The sequence below is a fragment of the Sycon ciliatum genome, chromosome 4 (assembly GCF_964019385.1).
Source record: "Sycon ciliatum chromosome 4, ocSycCili1.1, whole genome shotgun sequence".
NCBI lineage: Eukaryota > Metazoa > Porifera > Calcarea > Leucosolenida > Sycettidae > Sycon > Sycon ciliatum.
In genome coordinates this window covers 30,921,257-30,925,801 of record NC_088646.1, presented here as the reverse complement: position 1 = coordinate 30,925,801, position 4,545 = coordinate 30,921,257, and the positions used below count along the sequence as shown (strand labels likewise).

Here is a 4,545-nt window from a genome sequence, read left to right as displayed (position 1 = left end):
TAATATTGTTCCACGCCTCTAGACAGCCGTTTCGCTCCCTGTCGGAGCTCATCAGTAGAGGATGATAATGATGATAAGTGGCCTCCTCCTTGCCTGGCTCCGGAGTTACCTGACAGACCGCCACATCCGGGTCGTCATAGGTGGCCAGTCTTCACCGACCCACCGAATCCAATCTGGCGTGCCACAGGGCAGCATCCTCGGCCCCACCCTCTTCCTTCTGTACGTCAACGACGCAGAAGACCACCTGCCTGATGGGGCGAAGCTGGCTGTATACGCCGACGACACAACTCTCTACAAGTGCATCACCACCCGACTCAGACTGCCAGAAGAGACAGCAATCCTCCAGCAGGCAGTAGACTCACTGGCAGCATGGGGAAGCAGGTGGAGGATCAAGTTCGAGCCCACAAAGTCGCAGGCATTGACCATCAGCCACCACCGCTCGCCACCCCCCCCCCCCCCCCCCCCGAACGCAATACGCTTCCAAGGAGCAGTCGTGCCAGAAGTAGAGGAGCTCAAGCTTCTTGGCGTCACCTTCGACAGGCAGCTGGCATTCCGCAGCCATATCCGACAGCTTGCAGTACGCGGAGCCCAGCGGCTCGGCTTCCTCCGTAAGGCATCGGCTGTGCTAGACCCAAAGCACCGGGCAATCGTGTACCGTGGCTTTGTCCGCCCTGTGCTAGAGTATGGCATGCTGGTGTGGATGAGCGCAGCCCCCACCACCTTGGCCCGCCTCACTGCCATCCAGCGCCGTGCCCTGCACATAATTGGAGATGGAGCATACCTCCCGAGCCTCGACATTCGCTGTACCGTAGCAGGGCTCTGCTTTCTGTACAAGCTGCACTTTGTGGAGGGTCCGGAAATGGTGAAAGCCATTCTGCCACCATCAGCAGCCGCACCGCAACACCGCATGCCTACTCGAGCGACAACCAGATCTGCAACACATCATCCATCGCAACTCACCAGTATCCTTCCCCCTCAGGCACGAAACAACACGCTCCGCTCATTTCCCCACTCCCTCATCGAAACGTGGAATCAGCTCCCACCTACCCTTCTGCAGTCTCCCCCTTCTCGCAGAGGCATGCACACGTTCAAGAAAAACGTCAACGACCACTTGCGGCGCAGCAAGTGGGAGTGGGCCACAGACAGGCTATGATCTCTGCCAACACACCAGCCTAATTATACTGACCGCACTCTAGCTCCCTTCTACCCCTCTTTGATCCCCTTCGCTCAGCCTTAAAACCCGATTATCAGTTCACTCCATCTTCCTACGGTGCACTGCTTTTACTATTGTTTTGTCCTATCCCAATCTCAAATTCTCCCCATTATCGTTTGCAAAGCCAGTGCTCCCCTCTTGGATGCACATGTTTCTTCTCTCCTATGTATCGGCGCACAGGAGTAACAATGATTCCGAGACCTTTGGTCGGAGGAGTTACTTTTGCCCCGCCCCCACTTCCATCCAATATGCCACCGCCCCCGCTGTGCAGCATCTGATGGTACTGTGGTATTCAGTAAAAAAAAAAAAAAAAAAAAAAAAATGGAGGAATGATTATTATAATAGCTATAAAGAGAACAAATTCTGCTGTCATCGCCACACTACAACAAAGTCATGAAGGTTTACCAAAATCGATTTTCTTGTCACAATCATCAGTGGAAAGCCGTGACTGAAGAGTAACCATGCTGAATCAATGATTAATATACATTCAATAATGTGTTACGAGAACAAAACAAAGTGCTAAAATAGAATGAGGGAAGGTGAGACAATAGAAGTGAAGTGAGAGCTAAGTGCAACAGGGGTGAGGAACTAATTACAACGCTAGAACTGTGTATTGAGACAAACAATCATGCTGTGCACCTACGAAAACAATCTTAACGCAACTACATGTTTCTTCTGCTTACAAAGATCAGGCTTATGCAAACGAATACAAACAGCCTCAAGTACTTTCAACTGACTAGCGTACCGTGCACGACAAAGAACAGAAAAACTAAAATCATCATACACCTGCAGACACTTAGGGTGAGACAACAGATGAAGAAAAACGGCAGACTTCTTACGATCACAATCACCATCCGATTCCTCGTCTCCACCAACCGCAACCTCGTCCTCCGTCTCATCTTCCAACTCGTCCTCAGTGTCGTCCCCCGTGTCATTCTCCTCATCCACACCGATCGGTCCCAGGCTCGCTTCATGTTGCTTAAGGCAAATATGGTCAGCATGTTCGGACCATGATAGCTTCGAGTCAAGAACGATTCCCAGGTGCCTGTGAGAAGTTACAACTTCCAGGGCCTGGGTGCAGTTCGGAAACGTCAACGGTGCAGATGGTGGACGTGCAGAAATATACAACACTTTTGTCTTCTGGACATTGGGCTGTAGCTTCCAGATCTTCATCCAGTTTACCACGTCATCGATGCCCTGCTGGAGCGATACCGTTAGTTCGTGCTCGGTGGAGGCTGAGCGGTGAAGGGCGGTGTCATCTGCATAAAGCGAGAGGCCAGGAGTAACGGATGGCAAATCATTCACGTACATCAAGAAAAGCAGGGGGCCAAGAATAGACCCTTGTGGTACACCTGTATTTACTGGACGATCCTCCGAAATCAGGCCGCCTGCTTTCACGGCTTGGGTCCGCATGCTCAGGTGTGACGACAACCAGTTGTTGGCGCGGTGGGTGACACGGTAGCACGATCGTAGTTTTGCGATCAGCCCTCTATGCCATACCGAATCGAATGCTTTGGCCAAGTCGAAGAAGCAGAGACCTTGATGGCGCCTTTGGTGTCGCTGAGTGTACAGCTCCTGGACAATGCGGGTCAGCTGTAGCGAGGTCGAGTCCCCACGACAGAAGCCAGACTGGTACTGAGAAAGCGCGGGTGAGAAATGTGTATACAGAATATTGTAAACAACACGTTCACATACTTTCGACAAACTTGGTAGCAGCGAAATGGGGCGATAATTGGTAGTGTGCTGACGAGAACCTTTATTCTTATAAATGGGAGTGACAACAGCAAACTTCCAAACAAGTGGGTATACGCCGCTTGCAAAGGAGATGTTGAAGATGGTGGAGAGAGGAGACGAAATTGAAGGTGCCAGACGTTTAAGAACTTCATTGGGAAGACCGTCAAAATCAGGTGATTTATTGATTTTCAGCTCCTAACTGTGGATGGGGAGGTCTGGAAGGAATCAAGTGAGGACAGAATAGCAGAGTGTTCCGCAAGAGATGGCACACACCATCGTGGGTCGTCACTAGGTGCGACAGTGGTGAAATGCACGTTGAGCAAGTTTGCAATGTCCCTAGTATCGTGAGCAATACTGCCGTCCGGTCTCTGCATTGAGGTTATGGGAGCACTGGTGGAAGTTGGCTTACGTAGTCGCCTGACGAACTGAGAAAGAGACGGGTGGTCATTACTTGAGAGCGTGGACTTGATGCTGCGTATGTAAGAGCGATAATCATGTCGAGATAAGTCCTTCACGAGGTTACGCTGGCGTCGATAAGCAGCCAGGTTATCCGCTGTCGGGTACTTCCTGGAAACACTGAATGCGTCGTGCTTCCGTTTCACAGCAGAGCGCAGAGCCGGTGTCTGATGAGGGAGACGTAGGCCGGTGCGTGGGAGCGTGATGCGGCAAGTACAGGTCAAAGATGTATTGGAGTGTAGGCTCGAAGTACGCAAGAGCAACATCGACATCAGGAATAACGCTGAGGGGTGACCAATCGTAGGATTGGATATGTTCGTTTATACGGTCCCAAGTTTGGGGTGGTGCTTTACGGAAGTTAAAATTATAGCGAATGGGGCGGGAAGGATTCCATTGGAGATATTGTGAGGGTGTATTGTTGCGCAAGGAATTAGTAGATAGGAGAGGGAAACGTAGAGAACATAGATCATTCTTATACACCAGAAATGGCGCAAGTGCGCGCTTTCCACATAATGGCATATGCAAGCTGCTAAAATGGTAAAGTGTGAGAACAGCGATAAATATTCATAGTACGCGCTCATTGGTGGAGAAACACACCACACAGGCGACGAAAATCTTACGCGGAATACTGATGCCAATGGAAAGTACATGACTTTGTGATGTTGCAATGTCCATGTATGCAGGCGAGGCGAGACTCACCGCCGAGATCCCCCAACGCGACAGGCTCGGTGCCGTGCAATGGCGGTAGGTGTGCACTAGATAGCTACATTCGATGGCATGTCTTTAGATCCATAATGATACACACCGTAAGACCAACACGGCAACAGTCAGAAAGTCTTGGTAAGACGTTACAGATGATGGACAGTGTGGCTAAGCAAGCTGAGCTTGTCAGTGTACCTACTCGGCTACTGCCAACAGTTGCTCATCGCTGCCATCACTGACATTAGCCAGTCATGGAAAAGTCAAGTCCATGCAGATCCATTGGGCTAGAGTAACGGGATGCGATCAGCACTACACTTGTATTTCTCGTCTAAAATAATTGTTCAATTCACTCTTCGCTACTTACGGTAGTGTACTACGTCTTGTACTGACTAGGAAGTCGATTGCGGACTTCATTCTGCCTCATCTTCTGCATGGTCTAT

General features: G+C 50.4%; 1 protein-coding gene across 1 annotated transcript in view; it reads left to right on the top strand.

The window, feature by feature from the left end:
• The first annotated feature begins 4,406 nt into the window (after positions 1 to 4,406).
• LOC135815587 (uncharacterized) overlaps positions 4,407 to 4,545 on the top strand; it is a 6,897-nt gene continuing 6,758 nt past the window's right edge. Inside the window, exon 1 of the mRNA XM_065328903.1 lies at positions 4,407 to 4,545. This exon is cut by the window's right edge and continues 1,723 nt beyond it. The gene's annotated coding sequence lies outside the window, so the exon portion shown is untranslated.